This window comes from Protopterus annectens, chromosome 7.part0 (assembly GCF_019279795.1).
Source record: "Protopterus annectens isolate FY-2018-M chromosome 7.part0, PAN1.0, whole genome shotgun sequence".
Taxonomy (NCBI): Eukaryota; Metazoa; Chordata; order Ceratodontiformes; family Protopteridae; genus Protopterus; species Protopterus annectens.
This window is the reverse complement of record NC_056739.1, coordinates 289,325,936-289,344,798: the sequence shown is the minus strand read 5'-3', so window position 1 is coordinate 289,344,798 and position 18,863 is coordinate 289,325,936. Positions and strand designations below refer to the sequence as shown.

Sequence of the window (18,863 nt, the reverse complement as noted above, 5' to 3'; positions counted from 1 at the left end):
AGCTTGCTGGTTGTGTCAGGGCTATATTGCAGTGACCCACCTGACCAGATGTGTAAGGGCAGTGAAAGCATGGCTTCAGCAGTCTAACAATATGCTTTACACTTGTTCACATTGGCTATAGGATGACATTTTTGCCACAGCTTGGGATGGTGAGGAGTTAGGTAAAGAGTTATGAGTTTGAGGGGTATTTAGCGCTACCTGCAACACAAACAAATTAATTTTGGGGTAGTGGCTTACATGCAGGTTCTGTATTAGGAAATCTTTATTTTGCACTACGACCCTGTAAATTGCCAAACAGTCTTGGGAGAATTTCCCTTTTTGGAATCAACAAGACAGATGCCACAAAGGGAATCATGCGAATTGGCAGGATGCCATAAACACACATTGTACATAATCTCTTCTGCACTGCACATGACCTGTAGCACTTCCTGTTCATGTACATATGTCAATATGAATTAGGTGGCACTATTATCGCTACCCGCAAACAGCATATAACACCCGGTAGCTTAGGAAGGTGTGAGATGTTCTAAAAGCACTTTATAGTAGTGGCTATCTTTCTTGCTGTCCTGGGGATCCAGAGATGCTCATCTGCATGCATACAGCATAACATCAAGAAACATGTTAGCATTTGTGAGTTGGAAACCTGTAAAATACCTAACCTGTCCTCAGATGGTTGCTGAAAAGTCTCTGTAAGTAACATAACAAGTGTTGCACACAATGTATTCCCCTAAATTCAACATGATTCAATTAAGTCTACAAGATAAATTCTTATGCCCTGATCTACATGAAAGTAGTCAATTCTGTGCTGTTCAGCCATATTTATTTACTGCATTTGATTCCCAGAAAAGCCTGACTAGGCAATAAGAGGCCCAGGGAGAAAATCTCCAAGTGACAAATGTATACGCATAAGATGCATAAAACGTACAGAGATAGCAGACAAGTCTGTTAAGACAAAACAAGTAAAATAAAATTTATATTTACATATAATATACAGGGTTCCATTCACATAGCAATATACAGAATGGCAGAACACCTTAGAGATATGAAAAATAGGGAAACTAGCAATGCATTATATTGTGAAAGTGAAATGTGATGATTTTTAAAACGTTCTTCTTTTTTGTTATTGATTTTTGTTATTGACAGGGTGAAACACAATCATAGGGAAGGTGATGAGAAAACGTTACTTGCGCTTAGGGGAGACTTTGTTGCAATTGAGATTAAATGCCGCAGTATCCCCAGGCATAAATGATAACTGTTTGATAACCAGTGTATTAAAATTAAGATCAATGCAAATTTGAAATAATTTTTTAAATGGTGTTTGTTTTATGGTTAGTGAACACATTGATAAAGTGATAACATTTTAATTAGTTTTTAAGCTCTATACTGTGAATGTAGGCAGCCTGACGTTGTTCCTTTAAATGTGATTGTTTTTAATTAGTTTGTGCTGATTGGTGTTTTGATATTATATTTAGGGAATTTATGTGATACAGCAATGACTCTGATGATGCCTGTATGAAACAGGCGAAAGTGCCAAGTCTTGTTATTTTGTATTAATAAACATCCATTTTGTGTGGAATTTGGTGTGGTGGTGACCTTATTGCTTTTGTACTGGACATTATATCATCTTGTGTGATTTTTTTGTGGTTAAACAGCAAAGTTCACCTAGACCACCCACTGTCAAAGCTATGCCTTAGCAAGCCTAAAGGCACTCAGAAAAAACAGTATGTAACACAACATATGCTGTCACTGAGAGTGACAGCATGTGTTGTGTTACATACTGTTTTTTCTGAGTGCCTTTAGGCTTGCTAAGGCACTCAGAAAAGCAGTATGTACCACAACACATGCTGTCACTCTCAATGGAGTCCCAAACACTAACCCCTAAGGCAAGAAAATACACTTCCCAGGATTCTCATCACAGGGGACTCCATTGTAAGATATACTGATTCCTCTTTAACCAGCCTGAACAAGCAGAAGATAACTTTTATTTGCTTATCTGGCACCAGGATTCGCCAGTCATGCATGCACTCAAATCATTATGTCAGAGGTACCAGTATAATTCCATTGCAGTGCATATATAAATGACTTGAGATGTACCTCCCTGGACTATATGAAGAGACATTATGGAGATTTCAGACTGGCTGAGGCTGGTATGAGCCTAACACTGAGCAACATATTACCATCAACAATGATGATGCCACAATATGATCAAAAAATGATTGATTTCAACAACTGGCTGTCTTGCTGTTGTCAGTCTAATATTTGTCAGCTTGCGGGGGGGGGGGGTCATGGTCAACAGGCCACATTGCTTTCCCAAGGATGGTCTGCACCTTTTCCCTCTAAGCTTTGTCCTCCACCATACTGCCTTTTTTAGACAATGACAAATTGAAAACCTGCCAACATAGCAAAATCACCTCAACAGAACCTCAAGGTGTTATTGCTGAATGCCAGGAGCTAAACAAAAAGCTATACTCCCTCTAAGCCTTCTTCACATTCGTGAATATAGATATTTATGCAGTTAACCAAACATGGTTTAAAGTGGCAGAGAGTACCCCAGCAGTGCAAGGTTTCAGTGCCTTCCACACTTTAAGACCAGTAGCTGCACAGACAGGGGCTAAATGTAGAGGTGATTCAATGTGCATCAATAACAGGCATACATCTAAGGTGGTCAAACAGGATAACATGCTGGAGTTCCTCAATGTGCATATCACCATAGTCAAAATCCTCCACCATATCCTAACCAGTTATAAATCATTCTCCATGTCCCATGAAGCACACAATGCACATTTGGACCTACTGGAGGCACTTACCATCCAACCTAACACCTTACTCATGAGAGACTTTAATTGCCCTTCTATATATTGAGAATCCTACACAGCATCAAACCCACAGGCATACAGATTCCTGGACTTCATAAATACAAGTCTTTGAGCACTTTATGCTCAACCCTGCCATAAAACATACTAAAACTGCTTGAACTGGGGCACATCTAACTGATAGTTTGTGGAAATACAGGGTACCTACCTGAGTCTCCACATTCACTATCATATGTTCTTATATCAGTTTACTCTGTTACCTGATTGTTTCCATCCCCCTTGTAAGATCAACTGACAGGGTCTCTGCCCGCTTCGCTCCCCACCCTGCCCCCATTTCCCACCTGCCCCCAGTGGTCCTACCTTTATTACACACGCAAACCCCTCCCATCTTTCCAACAGCCAACCACAGCACTAAACCCAACACTACCTCCTCCATCTTCCCACTACTATCACCCTCCTCAGCTAACATGTATAAGCATTATATACCTATGCTCACTGCATGCACTCTCCTTGCATATCTTACATCCTACCAAAACTCCATCATTCTCCAACTCGGCCACTACCACTGTACTACTACTCACACCACCACTCATGTCTCACCCTCACTCAGCTCCCCTCCCACCAATTCAAGAACCATCCCTATGCACCTCCCACATATTCTATCAACTATATTACTCAAACAAAATGCATCCCTACAACTTAACATAGTAAGCCTCCCACCATACCTATTACCCACAGAGCACAATCAGAAAGTTTCCCTAATAAACAAACACATTAAAAAACTGAGAAAACTAATAATTACATGCATATCTAAACTAGCTCTAAGTGGAGACATCCACACCAACCCTGGCTCCACCATCTCCAACCCCACTCCTCATAATCAGACTAGAAACCACAACTTTTCCCAAATCACAGCCAATAGAAAGCCAAGTGACCTCCTTCTACTAAGCCTAAATATTAGAAATATATCCAACAAGGTCCATGAACTCTATGCCACCATAGACTTGTACTCCCCAAATATAGTCATCCTGACAGAAACCTGGCTAAAACCTCACATTACCAGTGAGCAAATCCTCCCTACCGGTTACGGCATATTAAGAGTATAAACAAGAAAGGAGGCGGTATAGCTTTAATATTTAAACAGCATCTAAACATCCAGATCTTAAAATCATCAGCTCCACAAATAGACAGTGAAGAAATAATATATACCAACCTCAAAATAAACCAAAACAAAACCATCAACATAACTGGATACTACTTCCCACCTGGCCAAAACATCCCTCCACTAGAAAACCTCCTCAGCTGGACTTCCCACCATCTCCCCCAAGAAACTATAATTTTAGGTGATTTCAATATTGACTGGCAATCCTGTTCTGGCAACCATCCAACCCATCATCTAACCCTATATGGCTTCACCCAACTAGTCCAGTCGCCATCCAGGATAAATAAAAACTCCAACAAGCACATTACCCTGGAATGGATACTAGTCAGTAAGAGCCACCAGTCATATATAGAAGGCTGTTTATCGGATATCCACAGTGATCACTCCCCAACATTCCTACTCAAAAAACACCTATACCAAGTTAAACCTGTCATCCACCGGAAAATACGTAAAAAACTAAACTTTAACCCACTCACATTCATCTCATCCCTCAAAGAATGTAACTGGAATCCTCTAAAGTACCTCAGTCTTGATGACACAGTTGAATTTTTTAATACTACCTTCCTGAGCATACTTAATTACCACACCCCCATAAGACTTTCCAGAACCAAAGCACAATCCTCTACATGGCTACAGAAAACCACTAAGTCAGAAATGAAAAACATAGATAAAGCCTGGGAGCACTGGTGCAAAACCAAAACCCCCTCAACTAGACAGAAATTCCTAGAACTATGCAATAGAGTCAAAAAGCTAATAAAACAGGACAAATTCCAATACTACCAGTCTGCCCTAGACTCCTCCCAACACAACCTCAAACAATTCTGGTCCTCCATAAACTCCATCCTCCACCCAGGTAAAGTCAGTACCCCTCCTAACATTCCTCACTCCTCCGAAAATATTGGTACCTCATTCAGCACACTTCACACAAACCATACTATCACTAGCTAGACAACACAACCCCCCTCCCCTCCAACCCACACCTTCAACTAGTAATCTCCCCACCATCTTCTTTTTTTCGCCTGTTCCTACCTCCAACATAAAAAAACTCTTAACTAAACTTAAGCCCACCAAATTAGCAGCAGACAACCTCCCAAGTGAATACCTACAAATCGCAGCTGATGCTCTAGCCTACCCAGTAGCCATCTTGATTAACCGATCTCTGACAGAAAGTTATGTTCCCACACTATGGAAAGTATCACATATAATTCCCCTCCACAAAGGTGGCCCCTCCACAGAACTAACCAATTACTGCCCCATAGCTATTCTCTTGCCACTCTCCAAAATACTAGAGAGATGCATTCACTCTCAGGTCTCAGACTACCTCCTTACTAACAACCTCCTTTCCAGTACTCAACATGGTTTCCGACCAAACCATAGCACCACCACTGCCTTTCTCTCCTTCACTAACACTATCCTTCAGCATAAAAACAATGGCTATCTCTCCTCTGCTACTTTCCTAGACCTATCTAAAGTATTCAACATGGTCCCACACAAACCACTCATCTATGCCCTCAATAACCTATCCTTCTCTCAATCAGTCACCAACTGGTTTCAGAGTTACCTGTCTGACCGCCAACAATCTGTTGTATGGCAGAATGACATATCTCCCCAACTACCTGTCTCTATAGGGGTTCCCCAAGGATCCATCCTTGGACCCCTACTCTTCTCTATTTTCACCAATAATCTAGCCTCTGCCACCAAACATGCCACACTCATACAATGTGCAGATGACTCGACCATCATCTGCTCAGCCCAGTCCCTACCCAAACTGCAAAAAGTCACACAGGAATCCTTTTCCTCTGTTGAAACTTGGTTATCCAATGCCCAGTTAATACTCAACCCAAACAGAAATAAACTACTCATCTTCCAACCCACCAAACATACTCAAAACAACTCTTACTTTAACATCACAACAAAAGACAACACCACTATACACCCAACAGAACACACCAAATTGCTAATAGTAGAAATAGTCAATAAACTAAAATTTGACATTCACATATCCATGACCATAAAAAAGTCCACAAAAAACTAGGAGTGCTATACAGAAATAAGCAACTTCTCACCAAAGCAGCAAAGATTTCAGTAGCAAATTCTCACCTTATCTCCAACCTACTTTATGCCTCTCCAATATATACCAACCTAAGGCAATGCGTTCTAAACAAGCTCGAGACCTGCTACAACAAAATCGCCAAATTCGCCACAGGGCATCCTACCGTAGTCACCACTGTCTCTCACTTGCTGAACTGGGCTGGCTTGAACTCCCTCACCTCCTTCAATGGTATCAACTCGCACTCGCCCACAAACTAGTAAAGCATCCACTAAAAAGTCCCATCCCTCCAGAATCTACTCCAACCCTATCACACCACCAGACCACTAAGATCCAGCAACAAAAATCACTTACAGGTCACTAAAGCCAATAGCTCTGCTGGAGAAGCACTATTCTCTTGTGCCATAGCCAAATTATGGAACTCCCACCCACCCACAATTACTAATAACTACCCTGGTTATAGCAAGCTTGGATGCTCATGAGCCTAACTACTTATTATAAAGCAGGAACTTCTTATTGTAAGAATTGTTAATGTCTGTTATGTACTTCGCAGATGATAAAGATTCTAGTTGTCTACTGATGTACTCTGTTCTTCATCTGTAACTATGTTTGCAATTTTTAACTGCTATGTTGATCAGATTGTTAATTGCTATGTAAATCCAATGTAACTACTGTCTGTATATTTTAACTGTGGAGCATTTCTCTCCGGGCCTGCGCTGAAAATGGACCTACGTCCAGTCGGACACTCCCGATCAACAAATGTAAATATATAAATAAATAAATAAATACAAGCACTTGGACAAATAGTGAATACACACACTAGCAGCTCCAACATACTGGGCTTTGTGCTTACAAATATGGGAGAACACTGCACCCTCCAGTGCCTTGTCCTCCCTGGTATGGTCCGACCAAAAAGCTGTCGCCTTCGAAATCAAAATCAGCTACACCATCCCATTAAAATCGTAACCATTAGGAACTATTCCAAGGCAAACTACCTGTTAAGTGATGGTTTGTCAGAATTCACTGATCCTCCAAATCCCAGACACACACCAAACTATGTTGAATTGCTCTCAGACACTCTGTGCAACTATGTCAATGCCTGCATAGAGGCTGCTGTACTTATCAGAAGTAAGCCCAGATCTAGCCCCAGAAACAAACCACCATTGGGTGGCATCCATAACTAAACAAGATATAAAACAAAAGGAAAAAGATGATGGCAAATTCCCATAATGATAAAAACATTCTCATCAATGTAGATAGGTAACTAAGAGTGCTAATAAGGTCAAGCAGGGCCAACTTTGAGATTGCGATACCCTCCCAGCTGAAAGTTAACCATAAGGCCTTCTACATTTATTTCAGAAACCTCAAGGGTAACACATAGCAATGTGCTGAACTGGTGGTTAATAGTGTTAAATTCACCAAGCCTGGTGATACAGCGAACCTGTTGGCAGACAAGTTCATTTCCAGTTTTAGCCCATCTCATCCCAACCATCCCCCAATAATACCCTAAAACATAACCCCTCCAACTATAACTAGGGAGCATGTACTGGATGCACTCACTAAACCCAAGAACACATCCTCAGTGTGCCCAGATAACATTCCAGGATGCCTCCTGAATAGTTTAAAATACAACTTATCAGGACCCCTGGATTCCTTATTTAACTGTAGTCTTAAAAAAGATTTGTACCAAGTGAATGGAGGACTGTCATGGCCATACCCCTTCATAAGGGAGGACCTTCAACAGATCCTGGAAACTAAAGATCCATTAGTCTGAGTAGTCTTACTTGCAAAGCCATGGAAAGAATTATCATAGCAACAAGGACATAGGAGGCCTCCAGACACTGAATCCATCCCAGTTTGGCTTTGTCAATGGAATGTCATGCTTACTGAATCTGCTGGACTTCTTTGACAAGGTCATTAAGCAAGGGATGAAGAGAACATTATGCATCGTGCCTACCTAGATCTGGTGAAGACATTTGATATAATACCTTTCATAGGCATTGCCAAACTTACAGAACTAGGTACAAACCCTTTTACAACATGCTGTTTAGCTAGCTGGCTCACTGATAGGACCCAAGAGGTTAGAATCAGAGAGGCCACCTCCACAAAGATGTTGGTCAGCATTGGAGTTGCCCATGGTCTGTGCTAAGCCCACTCTTCTTTGGCATCTACTTCTTGGATGTCAAAGCCAATGTCAAAGGCCTCTGGCTAACCAAGTTTGCAGATGATTGCAAACTGGGAGCAGTCATTGAATCCCCCTAAGATGAAAACACCCTTCAGAAAGTTCTAATATAAACATTTGGTGCCAAATCCATGGCTTAAAACTCAATACCAAGAAAAGTCTACCAACCCAGGTAAATACATCATAAATAAAACACTCTTAAAAGTTGTTTCTCTAGTCAGGGATCTAGGAATTCATGTAGATAGTAACCTAGTCTTCGACTAACATGTGTCCAAGTCGGTAAGAAAATACTTCTATGTTGCTCAACTTATAAGCAAGGACATGGCATCTAGGTCCAAAGAGGCCATCATACCACTGTACTTGGACGTCATCAGGCCTGCTATGGAGTATAATGCCCCTTTCAGTATGTACCTCATCAGGTTCATGCAGCAACTGGAATGTCCACAAAGATTCCTTACAAAAAAGAATACAGGGAGTAAACACAGTGTCCTACACTGATAGCCTCAAAGCCCTGTTTCTTTACTCTGTATCATAAGGACTTCTCAGAGATGATCTTTGCCTGGCACACAAGGCATCTCTGAATCCTGTTTTGTTGAAGTTTTGCATATCCGCAAATCAAACAGCATCAGACCTACTAGATTAAAAGACCTAAATTTTGTTTGCAATGTAAGAAGGACATATTTGAGATAGAGAGAGAGGTTTCTCAGAGAATTCCCACTCTCTGGAATAGGCTCCCTATCCTGTGAAGCAGAGTTCCTCCCTATACCTGTTTAAGCGCAACTTGGTCCAATGGATGGGTAATCAGAAATTCACCCCTGGTCTGGCTCCTATGTCTCTGATGGACAGAGGCAATCAGTAAATCATCCCCTATAAATCAAATTTGTGAGTCACATTTGGGTTGCATGGCTAGTCTTTTAAGGGCCATGTGGGTTGTTTGCCTAGCAATACACCTATGAACCTATGATTGTCAGCAAGGTAAGGATGATAAAACACATGAGGGAGATTAACTTTACCAAGTTCCCTAATTCATGCAATAATACGTTTGGCCAGGCTTTGCCTTGCTAAATATATTTAAGCTATCAGAAGTCTGGAATACTTTAACACATTCCAAGACCCCCCCCCCCTGCAGTCTTTGGTTATTTTTAGCTGATGAAAATACAAGCAGAAGAAAAGTTGAGTTCATATTATAACACCGAATGCTGAAAACAGTGGTGTTACATCGACACATATTCAGCGAACGCTGAAAATGTCAAAACCACAGAACAGTAATTTCTTTCCTAGGGAAAGAAATTGCTGTTCCAGCCAAAAAAAACATTAAACACTTCCAAACACATACACACATACCCTAAACCTAATTATATCCCCCAAAAGCCAATAAACAACTAAATACACATATGCACGTAACCCAACCATTCATCTAACAAAAAAAAAAAACAGTAAACATTTTAAAACATATGCACTTACCTTAACCCGCACCCTAGCCCTAAGGTCAGTAACTCTCGCACATTTACATAAACAGTTCCAAACACAAACACACTTACCTTAACCCTAATCCTACCCCCAAAACAAAAGTAAACCGCTAAAAACACACACGTAACTCAACCATACATCTAACACAAAATAAAAAACAGTAAACACTTTCATACATATCCACTTACCTTAACCCGCACCCTAACCCTAAGGTCAGTACCTGTTGCACAATCATGCTCGAGAGCTATACCGGACACGGGACCACACTACACTCCAGAACAGGCAAAGCAACGAAGCGGTCAAGCGACTTCTTTCCCAGGGAAAGAATTCACTGAACAGCTACTTCACTGTTTTGCCTGTTCGCCCTACATGTGTCGACGAAAATGCATTCGACAAAATGTGTTTTTGTCATTCTAATATGAACCCGAAAAGTTGTGATCTATCACCTCTGCATGAGTTTCAGCTTGTTCTAATGCATATTAAACAGCTAAACATTTTATAATTTTCTGTAATTAGTAAAGCTAAAATTTTTAAATTCTGTAGCTCTTTTCGAAGGATGAACTAACTTTTTTTGTGGGGGAGGGGGAGGCACGGAAACATCAGTTCATGACTGATGCAATACTGCTTTATTGATTTTTAGCAGGAAGTGTTTAGCTTGGGTAACAAATCTTTGTGATAAGATGCAAAATGTTTTGAAAAATTTATAGAACTTCAAAAAATGCATAACCACAAAAAGCTTAATGACATTACCAAAATACATCTACATTTACTTCACTATTAGTAGGAAAACTACTCCATTATGGTAGTCCCTTGTGTTTAGAGCCATTTACACAACCCATATTCATTCAATAAATCAACATTACTGGCCTCTCACACCTGATTAATTTTGCATTAGAGTGACCTTATTTTCCCCTCTGTTACTTAAGAGGTGCCTAAATGACCTGTCTTAGTCAGCTGGCAAAATTGTTAGTGCTGTTGTCTTGGGAGTTGTCAAAATCCAAGGACAGATTACTAATAGTTTGACTAAATGTAGTCTAGATCTGGCAGTCAAGCAAGCCAAGCAAGGCATGAGACTTCAAAGACACTGCAGGCCAGTTTATATAAATTCTGTTTATCTCTGTTCTCTCAGGTATTTCAGAGCAAGTCTTTAGTTGAATTTGGAAGGGCTGTATGAATTTTCATTTTAAACAGTGTGTGCTTGACGCTACTATAGCTCTTCTGTTTTCTGCCCCCCTATAGATAACTTCTTGAAGGTTGTTTTCCATTGTAGTGCATAATCCTTGTTTTAATTGTGTTATTTTAATTTGTAGTACATACACATTAATGTATAAATCCTAATTCTTACATCCTCCTCTGATCTTGCAAGCAAAGTACAGTAAAAAGTAGGGGTAGTCACTTCTCCCCAGGTATAGAAAATGCTAAGGACTATGCAGCTTTCAGAGAAAAACTGAAATGCTATCTGACTGGCCAGTAGATAAGGTCTACCAACAGCTGTCTGTAATTTAAGTATTACAATCCATTACAAAGAACATTCAAATGGGTAGCCATAATGTGTGTAGTGTCACTATAAACAAAAACCCTTAGCAGCCTGGGTATCCATGTCCATGTATGAGCAGTAGTATAAGTTCCATGAGATATTTTTTTTTGTCATTGATACTGTCAAGTGAATATAACTGACCACACTGGCAATGATTCCACAACTCCAGATATTATTCAGGAAGGAGGGTGTATTCTATGTACCTATAAAGGCTGGGGAGTGGGATTTCTGGGTGGCAGGGAGATTAAGTTGTCGGCTGCTATTTATGCAGATAGTTCATCTCACTGTCTTGCTAATGGTGGTGTGACGTGCAGTGAGTTCATGTTCACGGAAGACAAATCTACATTAAACACTTCTGATATGCCAGCCCCCTGTTAAAATAGGAAGCTCTGCAAGACAGACCACCAAGAGTGTCATGCAGTGTACATGTTCTGCTTCTCCAATCCCAGTGGATAGTTAAAGGACATCATCTGCTTTATAATGTCCTCAGTGGATGCCCCTACAGTAATCAGTAACCTGTTTCTATCCAAACCTGTACCAGCTTCAAAGATGGATAACTAGCTCCTTTGTACTGGAATGAACTTTTAGCATTTTTCACAAAAATAAAAGGACTAAACTTATTGGCCTGAATGTACCCATAAAGATTTCTATATTAAAAGTAATGGGTGATGAGAAGCCATATAACTGAAACAATAATGCATCCTTAAGGAGTCATTTGCATATATCCTGTGGGTTTCCACTTCAGGAGGTTTAAGGTATTATATTGTGAAGACTGCAGCTTTACTGGGTCTTTCTGTATGAGAAGGCTTCATTTTAGATAATGTTTCTTCCTGAACTCACTTCAGCTTCATGGACAAGTCCCTTCTCTGTAAACTTAAGCAACATTTATTGTAGCCTGATCTGTATTTCAGTGCTGTCACTTAATTTCCATGCTCATAATGCCAATAGTTTCTTGAAGCTTACAGATCATGTTTCATTGTAGAAATTCCTTTGACCACCATAGATTTTTTAACCATGTATGACCTAATATATTTTGGGAGATGCTGGGCATGAAATTAGTGCCCAGCTCAGTAGCTTTGTGTGAGAATCATTGCTTCATTTCTGCTGCATACTTTTTAGTGAGAATATTGATGATACTGGGGTGGTTTTGTCTTGTCATGTAAATGATATTTTGGAGGTATTAATTGGTGTAGGCTTTCCAAACTGTTTGAGTAATGCCAGTTGTCATCCAGGTATCAGAGTCATGAAGAAAAGTACAAGCTGAAACTACTGTATGCTTAAAATAGGGTGGTCCTGCAGAATTATCCAAAGTGATTTGCTTCATATTCAGAGAACGGTTTTGTGAAGTTCAAATGCCAGTCCCTTGTCTCAGCCTTAAAGGTGTGTGCTAGGATGTCATCTAACCCTGCTTTATTTGTTGTAGTAGACCTTCTTAATGGCAAGTTGTTGTATTTCCTCACAGTGAAAGGGTCAGTAAGGGAGTATTTTTTTCATTCGGGACATTGATAGACAACCTTGACAGTGATACGTGTCGCAGAAAACTCAATTTTTTTGGAGTGTCACAGTGCTCTACAGTCTTCCCATCTGGCTTGAGTGGATTAATTGCCTTTTAAGTTTCAGACCATCCAGAAAAAGGAGTGGTGAAGCTAAGAGACCTAAATCATAAATGACCTTTTATTACATGGAAAAGTATACTTTCCTGAAATTTGTAATACACAGAAACCTTCCTATAGAAACCATGAATATACACCCTGTAATGCAATTTAGATATATTTTTAGTCTCTGTATTTTGTCGTCACATAATGAAGTTAAGTAAAATGCATAAAGAAATGAAGCAGTGCTTTATGCCTCTCAGTTTGCACTGATATTCAGAATATTGTCAATACTGGCAGATGTCTTTACATTGATGGGGGTGACATGCCACTGAATATTATCATCTCAACTTCTTTGCTTAAGACATCTGGACAAAGCCAAAAATAGTGCAGAGAGCAAAGGCCACAAATCAAGGAAAAAAGTTTAATTTACTTAAAAAAAAAAAAAAATAAATAAATAAATAATAGAACAACAACATCAGCATGCATTTTCTGAACATTGTGTTGTAACTCCAATGTCTGGCATTTTTGACATACTGTAATCCTCAGTAATTTATGAGAAAATCAAAAATTGTAAGAAGGACAGGTCAAAAATTGGGCAAAATCAGGGATGTTAAGCAAAATCAGAGACCACTGAGTGGGTATAGAGAGTATAGAGTTATGTCTGTCATCAGGATGCAGAGACCCCATTAAGGGCATCAGTCTCCTTAAGGGCATCAGTGAGGGAGACTTGTCAATATCCTAGAAGCTTCTAGAAATACCTATGCCAAGCCTCAATAGGGATTTGTTTCTTCTTAATGGAAACAGTGTTAAGGTGTGGACACTTTCAAAGCAGAGGCATAATATTAGCTACAGTCTTTTCTTTTTGAAGTGTCTTAGTTCAGGATTCTCCTTGTCTTTTTGGAAAGTATGTATTTGTACCAGGCACTCTGGCATACAAGGCTTCAACTTATTTATATGCAAGATTCATTTTTGTGCTGTAGGGAACTAAGGACTGCTAGGTTTACATTTGATAAAAATTCTGGATCAGACCCAAATAACCATATATGTCTTATTTATTTGCACCTGATATCTTATAGTTTATGTGCAATGTAAGAAGCTATTAGTAATTAGCAATTGAAGATTTGTTATCTGTCCTAAATTTTGGTGTCCTAAATGTAGGTGTTAGCTAAGTTTGTATGCCTTCAAGTTCAAACACTGTGGTTTTAAAATGTAATTTTATACACATTCATTTCAATGACTCATTAAACAGTACACCAGGTGCATAAAGCTGTCAACCCCAATAGTTGGATGTCTGCTCTACAGCTGATGGCTGAGAAGGTCCCATCTATAAGCACGTTTCTATCTTTTGTAACTCTGCTCAGGCACAGAAGGTTAATTTTAGTGGCATCAGCTTGATAAAATGAAGGCCATTATAGACTCAGTTGTCTCTTTCACAACATGTTTGTTGCATGTGATATTCTATTGGTCATATTCAGTGCATATTTAGAAGGCTTACTGTGAAGCACTTCTTTGCTCACCCAGAGTGAATTCCCTGTGAATGCATTGCCTTGTGTTATATTGAATATGCTGCTCATGCTGCTGAAAAACTTGTAATCTTTTGCTCACAAAATGCTGTAACTGTCCACTATCATTGTGCCATACGTTCACTTCTCTACCGATGCATATATTTGCTTCTCACCACAGCACCTATGTCTTTTCCCATTGCTCATACTTTCACAATTGCATATGTTGCTATCTGTCACCAACACTGGCTTGCTTCATTTGGGGCCTTGTCAAATGATTAATTGTAAAATGCCAAGACCTTCAATATTTTAATCAGCAACCATTATTTGTCAAACATATTTCTGTACATCTCTTTTCCTTCACAACCATCACAACAATGTGCTTGTAACACTGCTTAAAATAACCCGGTTTATACATTGTGCATCACAGAGATCATATCATCACAGATGAGTACTAGACTAGCTGCCCTTGTGGACCATTTTAAGCTTAGATAATTTCTCTCATAGGTGAGAATCAAACCCTGTACCTTGTGAATGTGAGGTAAACACCTTAACCATTATACTAATCCTTAACTCAACACATGAAGGCAGAAGGAATACTACAGTGTCCTTGTCCAGTGGACATCATTTACCGCTATAACTGGTTTAATGGGACACCTGTTGTGTTTTTTTACAGACAGTAGTATGCACACATTATCACAACTTAAACAATTAAGTGCTATACTTTTAAACATCACTACTTGTAGGGCACTTTAACTCTTACTACAGACAGCTTTCCAGAGGACTGACTCCAAACAGTTTTTGAATATTGTTGCTTCCTGTATTATAGTCCGTGACAAAAAAAAAATACCTATCAAAGATGTACTTCACACATTTACTGCATATCTCAGGCGAGATGTCAATTGCACTTTACTGGAAACAGCATATCATGTGAATGCCTCCATTTTATATCCATGTATAGAAGGCTATATGTCAGTCCACCTTCAAGACTTCTTTACAGAGCTTTAAGGCAAAGGTGCCAAACTAACAGCCTACATAATACACCCAGATGTCGAGTTTGGTATTAGGAATTTGAGTGCAACTCATTATTCAACCTAGCATGGGGCATGGAGTTTGGTGATGTCAAGTTTGCAGTCACAAAAATGTTATACTGTCTGTTGAAATGTATATGATTTTTTTTTTTTTTTTTTTACTTCTGATGCATAAACATCTCAGTAAAGCTATATCTTGTTGCTGCTCTGGGCAAGAGTCAGTTGGGGAAGTCATCATTTAAGATGGCCATCAAGGGTGGTTTAAATTGTTTTACTCTTATAGCACTAATCCTGGTATGCACCCAGGAAAGCACTGGAGATATGCAAGGGGCTAATTGCAGAGAACATCATCTCACTTCCACAAGGAGTATTCCTGCAAACAGCCTTACCCCTTCCCTGAAACCCATGTGGTGGATTCTCCTATCTGTCTGTCCCATGTGAGTGCATGCCTCCCTATCTATAGAAAAGGTGAGCAGATCATTCCTCTTCACTCTCTGCCATCTCCCCTTATCTTCCTGGCTGTTCCAGTGCCAAGGCTGATAACTGAAGCCTGTTTGGGGGGAGGCAGGACTCCATCCCTGTGCACCATGAAGCCAGCAATCTTAGTAAAGTTATATTGTGTACCAGTGTTCCATAGCAAAGGTTAAGTAAAATTATAATCTTCTAATAGAAATCAAGTATAATGCATCATGGAGTTTGAAAGTGAAATGAGTGTGCTTTTCCAAGTACCTTAGATTGCTTTGAGAGGACTTGCTAAAACTTCCACAAAATTCAACAGCCAGGTGTGTAGCAGATCTGTTACTGATGTTGTATCCTTAAGGGGTCGAATATAACTCAAAGCTGATTATTTTGCAAGACATTTCCCTTTTCAACACATGGAGTTTAGGCCATTATGTCATTGCTGTGACAGAAATGTTGTATTGTCTGCTAAAATGTTTTACTTCTGATTTAATGACAGTACACACATAGACTTCCACGGTGGTGCAGCGGTAGTGTTCTTGCCTCACAGCAAGAGGTTCTCCCATTCGATTCTCGGCTGGAGTGCGGGGAGTGCCTTCTGTGTGGAGTCTGCATGTCCTCCCCACGATTGGGTGGGCATTCAAAAGACATGCGTAAATGGGCATGCCTTCGTTGAAGATTGAACGTTGAGCTGGCACCTCGGCATTTGTGAAAATCTACTGCCAGTCATTAGTGGACTGGAGTTTCGCTGTGACGACCCCTAACCAGGAAAAGCCGAAAGACAACAACACATAAGATGCATTCTACTCAAGATGCAGAATGTAGCTTATGTCCAGAAGTCTTCCATCTGTACGAAATGGACATTGAATATAATTCTAAAAGCAGACTGAAAATTAGATGCTTGTAAAAATGTTACATTTGGTATCCATGTATAAATGGAAATGTAGAAGTCCCCCATTTAAGTCCTTGGTAAAAGTTTCACAGAATTAAACTGAGATACTAAAGTAGAAAATACACCAGTTATTGCCCATTGTCCTCAAAGATTTTGGTACAGTTCAGTGCTGAACATGACTGGAAAGATTTTTTGCACTCCACATGTGGAGTTTTGATCCTGTCAAGTCATCCTCAGGAGATTTTTTCTTTGTCTGAGAGAAATGTATACAGTTTTAGTTCTGATGTAATTAGAACAATAAAGATGTAGTCTGGACATGTACTACAGTCTCCCACTCTGATGATAAGCCACATACACATTCCTAATGGAGTCAGAGTATAATGCAGTTTGACAGCCTGTCACATTCTAATGGCCTTTGTAGAGCCTGTGAATACAGGATTATATCTGTGAAGCAGTCTGATGTTTTCCTTTTTGCAATCTGGATATTGAGTATAGTGTAGATTGTGCCTTTCGGCAGAGAACATTACTGAACAGCCTCACATTTACTTAGTGTTACCACTGTGTTTTAACAGAATCTTTTTTTATATTAAAATTACAAATGCTGGAGAAGTTTCCTTTCATGGTAAATAAATAATGGCTTTAATTCACATGCTACAAAAGCAAAATAAATTTGATCTTGTTTATGTGCTCAGTTTATAGATGGTTACTAGAGATGTGGTCCAGACAACTGTTGGAGCCTAGCCCAGTCTCAAAATTGCCTCGGGAGCTGTCAGGTTAATTGATATGCTCAGAATCACACAAGTAGCCAAATGGAGTCTGAGGGAATAAAACCCTGTACTACAGGAAACAGCTTCTTGTCTTAATCTGCTGCTAAAGCTGCCATAAGGAAAATCAAAATTCCCTGCTTTTCATTGAGAAAAAGTAAAAATGCATGTATTTGTTGTGGACTAAATAGAAAGCCATTTGAATAAGGCTTGCTGTGAAATTATAATATAAAATATAGCTAACATTTCTGTTCACTTTGCTTCTAAAGTACAACAAACAACGGTTTCAGCTCCTTTCATATCCATACTATCCATGTAAAATGTGTCCCTCTTCCTGTGGTATTCCATCTTTGGCTGTGACGACATTGTATAAAATGATCCCAAGACTTGGAATATTTTTCTTTTCACACACTTATAGTCCTTGTCAAGTTATCTCAACCATAGTTAAGCTTTAATGAAGTGACATTAGTGATCAGTCAGTTTTATACCTAGACTTAACCCCATGATAGATGGCCAGTTCTATGCAAACTTCTGATATTTGATTGGAATGAAAGTTAATGCTCACAGTAATGTTTCTTGTTGCTTTCAGACTTGTACACTTTGCTCTCACAACAAGCAATAATTATGATGTTTAAGGGATATTGTGTAATTACTGCTTGGTTTCACACATAGCCTTACTTTTCTCCTCCTACCAAGAAAAAAAAATACTAGTGTGTATGCACTTTTGGACTCAGATTGTGAATAAAATGAAAGATTTAATGGCTACAACAATGCTTGAAAATTTTGCCCTGAGACATAGTGCGGTTGATGAGAGAGTTTGCTCTTCCTATATGTGTGTGTGTGTGTGTGTGTGTGTGTGTGTGTGTGTGTGTGTGTGTGTGTGTGTGTGTGTGTGTGTGTGTGTGTGTGTGTGTGTGTGTGTGTGTGTGTGTGTGTGTGTGTGTGTAATGATCAGCAGTTTTGTTTGCATTTGTACACAGCCTACCTGTCTCCCACACAAAGCCATTATTTATATACAACTCTGATGTTTGACTGTAATAAAAGTGAAATCAGTAGTGGCCACAATAATGTATTTTGACTTGTTGCTGTTTGACAGACATACAGTGACACTGCCAGATCAAGCCATATAAGTGATCATTTGTCAATGATCATGTAACTTTCTCCTGCTTTGTCACACATGCTACTCCAAAAATTGCATTTTCTTTTTAAACTCTTCCCACCTGTGCTTGATCTATCAGACTGTGTTCCTAAACACCCAGGCCACTCCTCTCTGGATGCCTCTGTAGCTCTTTGGTGTACAGTTCTGTATATATCATTCTATGGGGCAAGTTCCCTGTTGTCTTTTGGTGCAAGTCCTAGAACTTAGAATATAGGACCATAGGTGGAGCCACAGATAAATGCCAGGA

The 18,863-nt window shown here is 39.6% G+C and overlaps 1 protein-coding gene across 2 annotated transcripts in view; it reads right to left on the bottom strand.

The window, feature by feature from the left end:
* Positions 1 to 18,863, bottom strand: part of CNTN2 (contactin 2) — a 907,647-nt gene that overhangs the window by 636,697 nt on the left and 252,087 nt on the right. The window lies entirely within an intron of this gene.